Source organism: Micromys minutus (genome assembly GCF_963924665.1).
Source record: "Micromys minutus genome assembly, chromosome: 6".
Taxonomy (NCBI): Eukaryota; Metazoa; Chordata; class Mammalia; order Rodentia; family Muridae; genus Micromys; species Micromys minutus.
The window spans coordinates 3,506,289-3,522,425 of record NC_137975.1 but is presented as its reverse complement, the minus strand read 5'-3'; the positions used below and the strand labels follow the sequence as shown (position 1 = coordinate 3,522,425).

General features: G+C 44.6%; 1 pseudogene across 1 annotated transcript; it reads left to right on the top strand.

The window, feature by feature from the left end:
- Positions 1 to 12,809: 12,809 nt before the first annotated feature.
- Positions 12,810 to 14,149, top strand: LOC308421846 (serpin B6-like; annotated as a pseudogene). The gene is made up of 2 exons: positions 12,810 to 13,815; positions 14,066 to 14,149. The product of its transcript is annotated as a serpin B6-like (transcript).
- The last annotated feature ends 1,988 nt before the right edge of the window (positions 14,150 to 16,137 follow it).

The window sequence follows — 16,137 nt, the reverse complement described above, 5'->3', positions numbered from 1 at the left end:
CAAGAAAACCAGCTGCAAGAGCCCTGAAGTGGGGGAGCAAGAGAACCTTCTGGAAGAGCCCTGGAGAGGAAGATGAGCTGAAAGGCATTCTCGAGGTGTCTTCCCAATGTCCAATGTCTGTCTCAAAACTGTGGCTATAGAGAATTAACCCTCTTTGCCCGCAAAGGCTGGCCAAACCTTGTTTGGGAAATCGGGAATTCTCTTTGCCAACTGGAGTGGTAATCCCTATCAATCTGCTGGTGTTTGTGTGGAAGCCTTAGCCACGATCTGGTATCAAGAAAAGTGCAGCCGTTTGGCATGTGGTTGATCTATCTTAGTGGCCCATGTGGTAGGAGCTATTGTCATGAAAAGAAAGAAAATTTCTTAGATGTACATTTGAAACCCACATTTGAAATCTAGAGGAATCCCACCTTTTAGAATAGGTAGTGAGCTTTAGGCAGATGTACTTATCTGGGTGGAGTCTTATTTGGACAATTGGAGGTAGATCTGATTGGGTTTCCTGTAGCTTATAAGTTTATAGAAGAAATAACAACGTGAGTTAACAACATAAACATTTTTTTTAAATGAGCCTCAGTGGAGCAGAAGGAGCAAGAATTTTATGTAGTAGAAAAGGACATTTAGCAGGAGGAAACAGGAAGCATTAATGAAACCTGAGTTTACATAAGAAAGTAACCAGTCATATCTGTTAAGAGCTTATATCGAAAATACTTGTTAGAAAACATAAGTCTATTTCTTTTGGTTGTTAAACTGCAGTCACCTTAGCTGTCAATGTAGTCTGAAATCTAGCTCAGAATAAATAAAACTTTAATCTAGCAGGCATATCAATTAAAAAGTGACAGTCTATCAGCCGACAGTTCCCCTGGGTCTCTATTGTCTTCACAGCAGTTTGGACACATCGGTCGGGCTTTCGAGCTCAGAAGACACAGGTAATGATTGAGGGCTTTACTGGTTAAATAGAGCACATTATAACTTAATGTCAGTACTAAAAAATTATAAAGACAGAATAAGATTGAAAATAGTAAAGGGACATGAAAACATCGTGCTGTGTTTGAGGCGCTATTGCACACGGCCGAGAGAGTGTAGGTGATGCACTGTATGAGCCCACGAACAGGGAGGGTTGGTTCTGTGGAAGCAGGGCAAGGCTAGGGCAGGTCCTCCTGACAGGGCGAAGCCCTGGACTAGCAGTTCCAGCCAGGGGCAGTGCCACTCCGCCCTTCGGGAAGTACCTGTGCTACTGGCGCTGCTGTTGGACATGGCAGAGGACCACGTGTGTGAAAGGCTAAGCTGCTGCCTCCTAGAAGCTCACCCACGGAAGTGTGGTGAGGCCTGGGGGCAAGGAAGATGCTTCTGGGGGGCTCATGTTAGGAATCCCTTCCCCCTGAGGGACCAGCCACATGACGGTATAGTATAGAATAGAGTTTATTTAAGTCATGGAGGAGTTAAGAGGGTAGTAGAGACAGACAGACGGGGGGGGGGGATAGAGAAGTAGAGGAGTAGAGGCCGGCTATGAGCACGTGGAGAGAGAAGGGGGAAGGGAAGGGGAAGAGGAGGGGTAAGGAAGAGAGAGCAAGAGAGAGAACAAGAGAGCAAGAGCAAGAGAGGCTAGAGAGAGAGAGAGAGGAGGGGGCAAGCAGCCCCTTTTATAGTGTCAGGTCACTGGGGTGGAGCATACCTGGCTGTTATTGCCGGGTAACTGAGGGGTGGGGTATACCTTGCTGTTGCTAGGTAACTGAGGGGTGGGATTTACAGAATCCCAACCTGGGCTACTATAAATATGGCTGCTATGAACATAGAGGATCATGTGGCCTTTTTAAATGTTGGAGCATCTTTTGGGTATATGCCCAGGAATGGTATAGCTGGTTATTCAATTCAATGTCCAATTTTCTGAGAAACCACCAGACTGATTTTCCAGAGTGGTTGTATCAGCTTTCAATTCCACCAACAGTGGAGGAGTGTTCCTTTTTCACCACATCCTTGCCAGCACCTGCTGTCACCTAAGTTTTTTATTTTAGCCATTCTGGCTGGTGTGAGTTGGAAAAGGATTGTTTTGATTTGCATTTCCCTGTTGAGTAAGGATGCCGAACATTTCTTTAGGTGCTTCTCAGCCATTTGATATTTCTCAGTTGAAAATTCTTTCTTTAACTCTATGTTCTATTTTTAAATAGAGTTTTTTGGTTTTCTGGAGTCTAACTTCATGAGTTCTTTGCATATATTGGATATTAGCCCTCTATTAGATGTAGGATTGGCAAAGACCTTTTCCCAATCTGTTGGTTGCCATTTTGTCCTAATGACAGTGTCCTTTGCCTTACAGAAGCTTTGCAAATTCTCCCTTGTGCCCATGTGTCTGAGGCTCTTCCCCATTTTCTCTTCTATTAGTTTGAGTGTTTCTGGGCTTATGTGGAAGTTCTTGGTCCACTTGGACTTGAGCTTTGTATAAGGAGATTCGAATGTATCGATTTGCCTTCCTCTACATGCTGACTGCCAGTTGGATCAGCACAATCTGTTGAAAATGCTATCTTTTTTACACTGGATGGTGTTAGCACTTTTGTAAAGGATCAAGTGACCATGGGTGTGTGGGTTCATTTCTGGGTCTTCAATTCTATTCCATTGATCTACCTTCCTGTCTCTGTACCAATATCATACAGTTTTTATCACTATTGCTCTGTAAGACAGCTTTAGTAGATATTTTATAAGTGACTATTTCACCAGCTTTTTTGAGGGTTCAGTTGTGTTTCTGAAAGTCTGAGAAAATGAAGGGATATTAAATTGCTTCATGCTACTTTATAAAGCATGTGTGTGGGTCTAAAAATAGATTACATTTAACAAAAATTTATATTTCATGCTAATCAGCTTTAACATAAAATATAATGTAAAATCTATAGGAGCTGGTGAGCATTCCCAACAGTCACGTCTCCCATCCTTGAATAGCACTGCAGGACTTGTGCTTTCTGGAAGGGTAGAATTTGCTCCTAGAGTTTTGGCTAGCCACCAAGGAGAGTTTGTGAGAGCTTAAGGAAAAAGGTGGTTTTTGTTTTTTGGGTTTTTTTTTTTTTTTTTTTTTTTAGGTGAAAAAAATAATCAGGACAGAGACAGCATAGGAACTGAAATTGTTGAACTTTTTAAAAGATGTTTTCTTTGACGAGAATAGCATATCATTATGGTCTCCTATTCTATTTTGAGGCCCAGCACTGCTGCTGCCCCTAGGGAGATGCAGGCAGCTCAGGCATTTTTATGACATCCTGTGCTCTAATCACTTGTCTGTGTGTCCTTCATTTATTCCTTATTTATCCAGAATCACTGATTAGTGCCTATTGCATTCCATGCACTGAGACTATGATGCTGAATTAAGTATTGGCCTAAAGGAATTCCATCTTGCTTGGGGGAGGCCAGCGGGCTTAGGGGGGTTGAGTAAACATGACCAATGCTAAGCTAGACTTGTAGTAGCTAAACTTGACACTCACAGGGAAAAGGAGCCCCACATTCATCTGGGTGGCCCAGAAGATCACGAAAAATAGGATTTTTAGATTTCTGTTGGAGTCCATGAGAGCCCTCACAAACCACATAGACACTGATCTCAGTCAGATAGGGATAGTTTATTGAACATTTGCCCCAAGAATAATAGATCAGTGCCACAAAACAGACTCAGGAACTGAGTTTGACCATGTACCAGCATCCTACAAAGCTTTTAGACCTGAAATCCATAGACAAATTATTCCACAAATCAAAAATTAGGGATGGGGGACTTCCTTAGGAGCATGTGATTGGGGTACACGTATCCTGTTCCAGTTAGTTGAGGTATTCAACTGTGGTGAGGTAACTTGCCTTTCCTAACAGGTCTTAACGTGACAACCAGGATTTCAGTTAGTCACACATGTAGGCATACTTTTTTTTTTGCAACTTACTTTTAATAAAAGTTTAATCTCTCCTCTAGCCTACCACCCAGCAGAGGCAGTAGAAAATTTATTAGGATGTGGGAAAAGTGGATCTTGGGGGAAAGATTGATCTTTTTCTCAATAGTTCAGTCCTGTAGCAAATACCAAATATAACTGAGCAGCTGCAGGCCAGTCCTCTAAACAGGCAGACACCACACATGAACTGGCAGCTACAGTCCAGGCCTTTTGACAGGCAGACACTGGGCACAGACCACAAACTTTAACCCTGAAGAAACCAGGGCTTGCCAACCAGTCTGAGGTGAGGCTGCTGAGGAAGCAAGCTGCTGCAGGAACCCCACAAGCAGTTCTTAAGTGAGTTTCTATCAATAGGAACATTATTGAAAGGTGAGTTAAAAAATGCTATGTAAGGGGAACCAGCACATCCATGTCGTTAGGGAAGAATAGTGGGGCAGAGCAAATCAACCAACGCTCAGTGCTCATCTCCCACTGTGGGGTCCTATTTATACTCCTTCATCCCTGGTCCTTCTACATGTTTGCTATATCAAAACATCTTTTCACCTGTGCCTGCTTTAGGAAAACATTCTTTCCCATGTATGCTCCAGCAAAATACCCTCTTGCCCATGTCTGCTTCAGGAAAACATTCACCTGTGTGCCCCAGCAAAACATCATTTGACATGACTAACTATCCAAAGAAACTAGAGGTTTCCACTTCACACACACACACACACACACACACACACACACACACACACACACACGACTCTTTTGCCAAGTAGGATGTCTATTCCCAGGGAGGTCTTGGGAACTTAAAACTTTATTACTTGACCCCTCCTCAAAACAGAAGCCTTATTCTAGATGGTTTCTTACATTGGTACAGATGCCTCTTTTATGTTGGGGTCCATCCCAGGAGCAGTTTACAAGGGCACTAGCCATTAAAGCTCAGACACAGGTGCAGGAAGTCCTGGGTGGTTGGTTCAGGTCCAGGCTTAGTTCTAACTGACCTCTATTGTGATTGGTTTGCAAGAATACCAAAGCACAGAACATAACAGAAGATGCAATCAGCCTGGCATAAGGAAGTTTTTTAGTAACAGCACTTGAGAAAGTTTCCGTGTGTCTTAGTGTTTTATTGCTGTGAACAGAAACCACGACCAAGGCAACTCTTCTATGGACAACATTTAATTGGGGCTGGCTTACAAGTTGAGAGGTTCAGTCCATTATCATCAAGGCAGGAACATGGCAGCATCTAAGTGCCATGGTGCAGGCAGAGCTGAAAGTTTTACATCTTTATCTGAAGGCTGCTAATGAAAGACTGAATTCCAGACAGCTAGGGTGAAGGTCTTATAGCCTACATCCACAGAGACACACCCACTCCAACAGGGCTGCACCTTCAAATAGTGCCACTCCTTGGGCCAAGCATATACAAACCACCACACCTTGTAACAGTAATAACAGCATACAGTAGCTAGTCAGACATGCAGCAGTTACCCAAGCCTTGACAATTTCAAAGAAATACTAATTATCTGTCAAGTTACTAAGAGGAATTTTTACACTGGATCAGGTCTGTGCAGAAGTGTTGAGGTGAGACTGGGTGTGAGCCAAGTCCTGCACATAAAATGAAGGATGATGGGACGGATTAACATGGTCTACAGCCGACCAGCTTGATGTCCACCAGTGTACCCATGAGGCCTAACTTTACAGCCAGTACATGAGTAACTGTAGACTACTGCCCCTTCTACCACTGTTTCCTTTTCTGTACATGCCACACCTCTCCTATCCTTACCACATTAGATTGACACTTCTCATAATCTATCAGTGAGGGAAGCTATGGCAGGAACCTGGAGGCAGGAACCAAGGAGGAGCACTGCTTGATAGGTCACTGGCTCGCTCAGGTTATGTTGTAAATATTAATAAGATGGCTTATCTCTTTATCATCCCCCATTGTCTCCCTCCGTGGATGCTGCTCTAGTGTGAAGCTGAGCGCAGGGACTCTGTCACATAGTCTACAAGCCCTATTCACACGGTTCCATTCCCAGGTGGTTCACTCCGCCCGCCCTGCTGCTTCTGTCCTGGGCAGATACCACCACCCCAGTGTGTTCCTTTCCACCACCACCCAGCACAAACAGGCAGTCAGTAAGGCCGGAGAAACCAGCAGCTTACATGGAAAAGTTGAGAAGTAAGAGGCCAGCCTCCAGTCTCAGCAGCCACTACGGTTCTCTGTGTGGAAAGAAGCCCTAAGCGGTAGCTGCAGAAATATGATTTCCATGTGATCATCATCAAAAAACCAACCCAACCCAATTCAACCAACAAACCAACCAACCAACCAACCAACCAAACAAACAAACAAATAAAAACAAAGGAAAAAAGTTTCTTGGGTTAGGAATCTGCATCTCTGAAGGCACCTGTAGTTTTCAGAGAACTTAAGCAAATTCATGTTTTAAATAAAAACTAGAAATGATCATACCTTTTCCAAGCATAATTCTAAATGTAAATATTCTTCTACTTCAAAGCCAATGAGAAATGTGACAAAGATGTACGGATGCTAGGGGAGGGGAAAACAGAAATATTGGAGGCCGAAATAAAGGTCCGTAAATTGGAGAAAATGTTAGTAGAAAATGTCGCCAATAGACTAGCGCAGACAGAGATACAGCAGCAACAACATAGTGTTTAGGGCGGAGGGATGGCGCTGTCTGGATGCTCTTCACAGGACCCTGTTAGATTCACGGCATCTAAAAGACAGCTCACAACCACCTGTAACCCTAGTGGAAGAGATCTGGCACCCTCTTCTGGCCTCCGAGGGTACCAGGCACACAGTGGTCAGACACACAGCAGACCCACCCACTCACACCTAGATCGAGCAACAGAGAAGGGTGACACTTTCTCCAGACACTGTGACGCAGCGGAGCGATTTTTCTTCAGACTGCTGTTGCCTATCTTTTTTTTTTTTTTCCTACAATATTACGTCTTCCTTAGGGGTTCTGTAATATCTCCAAACATTTTTCTTTATTGTTTGGATTCTATTTCTTTTATTGTTATCTGCCTCTGACACATCTAAAAGGACAATTATGGTTCTCATTTCAAATTGAGTGATTTCAGATTCTGTGTTCTTTTTCCTCTCAATCAGAAAAATTAATTACTCTGTTTTTTGTTTGTTTTTTTTTTTTTTTTTTTTTTTTTTTTTTTTTGCCTGTTACAGACTCAGCAGAAACTGCTGCAGGTTTTACGAGTTTGTGTTCACACTTTTTGGGAGAGGATATGGAGGAATGTAGGGCAACTTAAAATGATTATTTTAAATTATATTTAAGATGAATGAACTAAGTGCTCATATCTAGAAGAACAAAGAGCTAGCCTGCAGTCAGCATTAAATTGATTGTTTTTACTCATGTTAGTGGCATGTTGCAATCACTGAGTCAGCCTGAACCAACAATTTGACAAACACTTTAACCTTCTGTGGTAGGGCCAAATGGTTTAGCAGTGATCTCTCTGCTAACCCTCTGTTGCAGGGCCAAACACTCCCCTGGTTCATCTCTCTGTCGCAGTGAAGGTTACCTACACTGCACCCCACACTCCGATATTCTGCCACACCCTAGTTTCTCCTGCTATTCTATCAAAAGTTCCATGGCATGTGTTACGAAATTAAGTATTAATGGTGGTGGTGTTCCAAGTCTTTTATTGTAATATATTTCTTTTCCATTGTTGATAATATGTGTCTCTAATAAAAATAACTGACCACGTCTACTTCTTGACATGCTTTCTAACTAATCGTGTCTTCAGACCCTGACACTGGTCTTGACATTTTTTCTGGTGGAATGTTACAGTAAACACATTGACACATGTCAAAAATATAAAATTATTTAAACTGGAATTTGCTCTGTATTCTGTACGTGAAATTGCATTTGTGTCAACTGGAGGAAGGGGACGAATGATCCAAGATTATCTCTGATTTTAATTATTAATATGTGACTTACTAAATTACATAAATTAAAATTAATGGGTTTCACTGTGACATTTCGTAAGTGTCAAGGTTATTGGGGTGGGACTCCCTATGTAGGGCAGGCTAGCCTCAAACTTGCCATCCTTGTACCTCAGCCATTCGCTGCTAGGATTACAGGGTTGTACCACTGTGTCTGGCTGTCCAGTATGATCTTGTGTGAAAAAATCACGGGGACATTTCTGCTAGTGTAGGTGATGACACAGGCCCTATGTGTCTGTCTGGGTTTTAAATTTCTCAGTAAATATTTCAAAATATGTGACAAAGTTTTAGTCTGCTGGAGCCTCTGCCTCGCAGTGAGAGGGGAAACGCTGGTCATCACTGAGTATGAAATTGAGACGTGCTAGTCAGCCCAGGCTGTGCATGAGGTCTGCCCCTGATGGGTGTGTGTGTGTGTGTGTGTGTGTGTGTGTGTGTGTGTGTGTGATGAAATCGAAAGCCAAATAACTTTGGAGAAGTTACTACACACCTAGGTTAGAGAAGCTATTCCCTATGTTACGCCTTGAAAGTGTTAATCATGGAGGGGATATTGCCAGTAAGAAACTGAGGAGGATACAGTATTCAGGCCCATAGATACGGGGCTATATTAAATACCATCTTAGAATTTATAATTTAATTGAATATTTTTTACATTTACATTTTAAATGTTATCCCCTTTCCCATTTTCCCCTCCAGGAACCCCCATCCCATTCTGCCTTCCCCTGTTTCTCTGAGGGTGCTCCCCCACCCACCCACCCACACACTGTCTCCTGCCTCCTTGCTCTGGCCTTCCCCTACACTGAGGCATCGAGCCTTCACAGGACCAAGACCCTCTCCTCCCACTGATGCAGGGCAATGCCATCCTCTGCTACATATGTGGTTGGAGCCATGGGTCCCTCCATGTGTTCTCTTTGGTTGGTAGTTTAGTCCCTGGGAGCTGTGTGAGTCTGGTTGGTTGATATTGTTGTTCTTCCTATGGGGTTGCAAACCCTTCAGATCCCTTAGTCCGTTCTCTAACTCCTCCACTGGGATCCCAGGCTCAGTCCAATGGTTGGCTGCTGAGCATCTGCCTCTGTTTGTCAGGCTCTCCTCTCAGAAGACAGCTACCTCAGGCTCCTCCCAGCATGCACTTCTCATGTCAAGGCTGGGGCCTGGCTGTCTCCACTGCTGTTGATTCACGCTTGCTGTCCTGGCTCTACTGAACTGGACTGCCGGTGTATCCATAAAGCATTTGCGAGTGGATCCAGATGTTGCTGCTGACCAGAGAACTGGCAGCATAGGTGAGATTTGTTACGAACCAGAAAGTACGTATATATGTGTGCATATAAAACCATCTACAGCTGTTCTACCTTTCATACAATAGAAGTATGCAGAACCTTCTCTGAGGGATGAAGTTGAGAACTGGAAGATGAGAAAGCCATGGAGCTCAAAAACAAAAAGATAAAACAAACAAACAAAACAAAACAAAACAAAAAACCCTGAATAAAACCCCAAAGAAGACCTGGAATCACTACTAATGAAGCACAGCACGAAGACACTGGTGCAAAGAGGAGGCTTCACCTGCAAATCTAGGCTGCCTGCCTCCACCTGCAAGTCTAGGCCACCTGCCTCCACCTGCAAGTCTAGGCCACCTGCCTCCACCTGCAAGTCTAGGCCACCTGCCTCCACCTGCAAATCTAGGCTACCTGCCTCTACCTGCAAGTCTAGGCCACCTGCCTCCACCTGCAAATCTAGGCCACCTGCCTCTACCTGCAAGTCTAGGCCACCTGCCTCCACCTGCAAGTCTAGGCCACCTGCCTCCACCTGCAAGTCTAGGCCACCTGCCTCCACCTGCAAGTCTAGGCCACCTGCTTCTCGCTTGCACACAGGACACTAAGGCTGAGCAAGGCAAGGAGACTGTCTTAAAGTCATGGATTAGTTACATCACTGGCAAAAGGCTTCATTTCCTGTTCTCTGACTGTACTTATGAATGGCTAAGTCTCTCTTAACTTGTTGACTTCCATTCTCCTTATTAGTTTAGAGATAAAAATGAAACATAGGCACTGTATCAAAATGGTAGCTCATAACTACCATTGTTCTAATCTGTTCCTGTAATTATATTTGCTTTAATCTTTCTGCAAAAATGCACCTCAAGTAATTAAGTGTGCTATTATTTTAGCAGTGCTAATGCTCAGTATAAAATTTAGTAATATAAGATTGTAAGATCATAAGAGAAGCAGTGAGTATTCAACGAATTTATTATTGTTGTTGTTGTTAATGTAGGCACTGTGTGACAAATCTTACCCTGGGCCTATATAATTAGCATCTGCTAATTCATGCCAATTGCCTTCAGACAGCTGCTGTTCCAGCTGCGGTTAAGGGAGGGATAACTGGTCCCTGCACTGCTGGCCTGGGAAACCCTTCCCTTTCAGCAGTGGTATATATGTATAACAGGCTGAGGATGCTCTGGTTTCTCCTGTGCACAAAGCTGTCCTCGGGCTCTGCCGATGGCTGCTTTGAAGGGTCTGAGATGAAGACATCACCAGGCTGTGGGAGCCGAAATGGCGGAAAGCATGCAGCCCCATGCGCACAGCACAGGGAACAGTAATCTGTTGAGAGAGAAACTCTCTTTGCCCTTTTTGCTGTTGTGTGTAGTAGTGTCTGCCCTTGGCATGTAGTCTTGGGAGTATTCAGTGGGTCCCGGCTCAGGAGAGGAGCCATCATGCTGGTGTCCACCGCAGGCTCTCCTCGACCTCTCTTCGTCTTTTGGCTTTTCTGAGCACGCTTTGGGTCTCAACTCATGTGGCAGCCATGTTGTGATGCACGTGCGTTTGGTGAGTATGAAGCCACCTATGCTAATCAAGGGCTTGATGAGACTACCGTATGACCAGCAGAATATCCCTGAAAATGAGGCCATGCCCAGTGCAGATTGAATACGAAATAATAAGCCAAGAGTCATGTCTAGTCCTCATCTGCCATCACGTCATTGTCTCAAACCCGCCAGGCCAAGGCCAGCATCTCCTCTCCAGTCTGGAGCCCCGTTATCTCTCACTCTTTCTGTACAGCAGCAAGACACGGCAGGGTCTCATCTCTGCCCTTCAAAGCTCCTCCCCCCCAGCAACCTCACGATGCTGTCCGTGAAGCCACAGTGACAGCGGATGTAAGTTCAACCAGAATCTCGCCTGTCTTCATCTCGCTTTGCTCTGTCCTCTGGCTCATTGTGTGAGCAAGGTTTGTTAACTTGAGACCCTCCCCTTACTCAGCTGTGAGGCTGGAATAATGCCAACCCCATAGAGATGTAAGAATGAGGAAAATATGGATTAGATCTGAAAAAGCTCTGAAAATATGTGGCCATATCAAATGAGTATAGCTATTCAATAACCTATATATGCTACAGGTTTTGTATAATTATTATCATCATTGAATTGTATTTCCCAGATCTGTGTTCATCTATCTGTTGATACATTAATCTAATAAAACCTTATTATTCAAACAGCATGAGCAGTCATTATATTGGTGGAGAATTGCAAACAGCCCAGAGTTTATATTAGACAAGGTCCTCTTGAAAAGTGCTAAGGAATTTGTTTTAATATTTAGAAAGGGAATCAGAGGAAATGGCAAAATTTTCAGTGTGTCAGAACCATGTGAGAGGCCAGAACAGTGGGGTAACTGTCCCAAAGGTCAGTCCCAAGCTGCAGACTCAGCCAAGTTCAGTTTGAGATGGGAAGAAGCCAGTGTCCTGGTCTAAAGGCAGGGAAAACAGGGGATTCTCTTGCCCGGAGGAGACGGCCTTTTTATTCCAATTAAGTTGGTGAAGCTAAGCATCACGCTACTCACGGTGCGTCTATATGCTTAGGAGAAGCGTGCACAGCAAAACCATGGTTCACAGACAATCACCAAGCTCCAAGTCTAACCGAGCAGGCTGCCAGGTATGAAAATAACGGTAGAACCTTGAAGCCACAACATTCTGAAGTTCATAGACTTGAAGTCAGGAATCTCTAGGCAGTAGGAAGTACTTAGACTTCAAAACCTTTGAGACTCTGAGCATCCAATTGGATGGTGTGGCTGAAACACCAGAGACTCTGAGCATCCAATTGGATGGTGTGGCTGGAACACCAGGAGGGGGAGAACTGTGCTATCAGGTGTGAACAGACTGAACCGGAGCCTTGGGAAGCATGTTGGGCTCTGTTGAGGAGGAGGCTCAGAAGTATGGGGCTGGTACAGAAGGCAGAAGAGTTCTGCAGCCTAAGGGAATGCCCTTGTTAAAGGAATGTAGTCTAAACTGGGACGTGAGGCATCCATTAAGAATTTGATCTCAGGTCGTGAGGGGTCTCATACGATTTTGTTCAGTACTTGACTATACGTGGAGCTTGACTGTGACTTCTGTGACTCTACACTGCTCTGTATGGACATTTCCCTACTGCACCTGACAAACTTGTCCATCATGGTTTCCATCATGGTGTCTCTGGTCCCCATGTACCTTCCTGTGCTTCTTACTTCTGTGTCTTTCTACTTAAAAAGAGGGGCTGCCGAGAACTTACTTTTGAGCTCATTTCGTTTCCTTATGAGCTCCTTTCTGAAGTTACGTTCATGCTTCTCTTCTCTGCCGTTAGAGCCTTCTCTGATTCCAGTCTGTTGTGTCAAACTTTATTTGCCTTGCCTGACCTGAAGAATTCCAGGGCATTGGATAAAGAGAGGTTGTGGCAAGAAGAGGACTGAGCTCTTGAGGATAGAGTATCTCTTACTGACAGAACGCGTCATCCTTGGGAGGTGGCCTCTGTCACAGCTTAGTTCTATACCTGGCATCTCTGTGTTCTTTAGCTAAAAAGGCAGCTAGACAGACAGCTTTCATTTTATAGCCTCCTCTAAGGGACAATAGGCTTCTGGTCACACCTAATATTAAGCACATGTTACTCATCTCTTCTCTGCTCACTACCGGTCCGGAAACTGAGAACCTAGCGCTCGCCACCATGGATCCTCTACGTGAATCAAATGGCACCTTTGCCTAAACCTTTTGAAAATACTGGGTGAAGACAGCTCAAAAAAATGTATTTTTTGTCACCCATGAGCATCTCCTCAGCCACAGCCATGGTCTTCATGGGGGCAAAAGGAAGACTGCAAGCCAAATGATTCAGACACGGTCTTTGGATAAATGCAGCAGCAGTGGAGGTGGAGACGTTCTCCAGGGCTTTCAGGGTGAATAGGACTGGCACACAGTACCTACTCAAAACAGTCTTTTTGGGGTTGGGGCGGGGAGACTTGTGATCTTTTAAAGATCCTGCCGCAAGTTCTATGAAGCGGAGACGGAAGAGCTGGACTTTAAGGGTGATACAGAGCAGTCATGACAGCACATCAACACCCGGGTAGCCCAAAAGACTAGAGATAAAATCAAAGGGCTGCTGTGTACAGGTACAGTCTGACACATTGCTAATCCCTGCGAATGCCATCTACCTCAAAGGAAACTGGGAGAAGCCATTTCACAAAGAGGACACCAGAGAGATGCCGTTCAAAGTCAGCAAGGGGAAGAAGAAACCTGCGCAATGATCTTTAGGAAGTCTGTAATGGAGAGATGTTCACTAAGATTCTGTTGCTTCCCTATGATGGCAGCAAACTGAACATGATCATCCTGCTTCCAAACGAGCTCGGTGAACCGAAAGCAGTGGAAAGGGAACCGACTTATGGGAGATCTGTAGAGTGGACGAGGCTGGACAAGACGGACGAAGAAGAGGTAGATGTAGTTCTCCCAGGTTTAAGTTGGAGGGGAATTATTACACGAAGGATGTCCTCTGCAAACTGGTGTGACTGATACCTTTGAGGAGGGCAGGGCAGACTACTCTGAAATGTCTTCCAGGCAAGGCCTATTTCTGTCTAAGGTCATTCACAAGTCCTTTGTGGAGGTGAGTGAGGAGGGCACAGAGGCTGCAGCTGCCACAGTGCCACCATAATGCTAAGATGCCTGAGGTTCCTTCCTCACTTGTGTGCTGACCGCCCGTTCCTCACTTGTGTGCTGACCGCCCGTTCCTCACTTGTGTGCTGACCGCCCGTTCCTTCCTCACTTGTGTGCTGACCGCCCGTTCCTTCCTCACTTGTGTGCTGACCGCCCGTTCCTTCCTCACTTCTGTGCTGTCCGCCCATTCCTCACTTGTGTGCTGTCTGCCCGTTCCTCACTTGTGTGCTGTCCGCCTGTTCCTCACTTGTGTGCTGTCCGCCCGTTCCTTCCTCACTTGTGTGCTGACCGCCCGTTCCTTTTCTTCATTCAGCATGTTAAGACCAATGGATTCTGTTCTATGGCCTGTTCTCCTCTCCCTGAGGAAAGGATGTTCCTGTCTGTCTTTTACCCACTCTCTGTGCTCTGCCTGTAACCCAAGTGACATTATTCATAAGTGCAATGACAATTATGAAATAAAGGGCTTTATGACACCCCTCCCCCCACAAAAGAGAAAAAGAACATGTTAGGTAGCAGCATTGGAGAGAACATTCATAAAAGTCCTGTGATTGTAATTAACGAAAGATAACACCATCTGCAGCACACCATCCCTCCTTGCCAATATTTTTTTTCATTTCTTTACTTAATATATTCATTCTAAAAATTTTGATGCTGTTGAGAAATTGGCCAAGGACAGTTTCTTCAGTGAAGCAGACTCAGAGAGCTTCACCCAGCAATCTTTCCTGGTCTGATCACAGTTTGCCCACTCAGCTAAGCACCGTTGAGGCTGGCCAAGAAGATAAATGAAACAAGCCAGTAACTAGGCTGCTCAATTTTGGATCACCATGGAGTTGGCCTTTGGTTCTTTGGAGAAGAATTACATTTCTGGTGTCAAACACAGCATCATATGCAGGTGATTGCTCTTGATAACTAAAGAATAAATTTCAAAGGATTTTTTCCAGTGCACCTAGAAAAATCTATAAGACAAAAACAGAACAGCATAACCATGTATCCTCTTCCCCCAAAGGAGCATGCCAGAGGAGAGATAGGCTCCTGTCAGACTCATATAGAATCTTAGCCATTTGGGCCAGAATGACCATCCGTGACCTTTAACAACATTTGTACATAATAACAACAGCAAACATATACCATGCATATGAAAACACTGGAGCTATGCTCCAGGAACAGTGCTTGATGGTTTATGCACACCACACTCCCATGAGATGCATTACTGTACATCTGGGAAACTAGAAGACTGAAATGTTTGAGACTGGAAACTCAAGGTGATGGCCTAGAGGCCAGAGGCAGAGTATGGAGAACCACGGACCTTGTTAGCCCAGAATCGGTTAAGTAGAGTTAGACGTCTCATAAACTCTTTAAGACAGGGTGGAGACACGCTGATAACAGGCATGGCCGTTCCTCGACTGCTAGCTATAGAACCCTATAAAAACACTTGTCATCATGTACCGAGTTCACTATGACGAGGAGGACACTTTCTCACAGTTAAAATATGAGACATGCAATGTCTGGTCTGAAGTGTGGTTGCCTGGGGTGTTAAATTCAAATGCCTTGTGTAGTGAGACTGAGCTTCAAAATGAGTCAGATACTGAACTGGTATCCAAGGAAATCAGATCACTCTTGTCAGAAGGCAGCGGGACTTGTGTACGCCGTGTGCCAGTTTGGTTGATGGAACGACAGATGTGTTTTGTAGCCTCCCCTCCCCTAAGGCCCAGTTAGACTTCTGGTAAGTGTTGCAGCTAATATCAAGTAACTGTTAGGCACCCAGCTTTCCAATCAGATCTCCTTTGAGGAACACTGGTAGCTGGGAAGGGTACCTCAGAGGCTGCAGGCTTGGGATTGGTCATAAAAGATCACAAGGTGGGTGTCTGCAACATGGGCAGAGTGCAGTAGGAGTCAGGTGGTCTTCAGTCGGGTATTGTTGACGTTAGCCCCAGATGCCCTGTTGTGCCTGGACCAGTAGGCATTTGGTATTCTAGGTGGTAGAGTAGATTTCTAGCTGGCTCACACAGAAAGATGTGAAAGCAGAGGCAGAGATTTCATCCACTCTTCAGTAAGCACAGTATATTGGAAGTTCCTGATTCCGAGGAGACTAAATCACTTAGATATAACTGAGTGTGGCTTCCAAGTCTGTGTCCCAAGAGAAGATTATTAGTTACATTGGTCTAGGGCAGGGAACAAACCTATGCTCAAAAATATTTTTTTAGATAATTTTTATGTGCAGAATGTACATTTTTTTTGTCTTCAGAGACACAGAATAGTAGAAGAGGGAAGGCCTCAGCTGACAGCTGCCATGGCAAAAACCCAGAAGTGACATCTATCAAGCACTTAAAAGAAAGCACACACTGTACCTG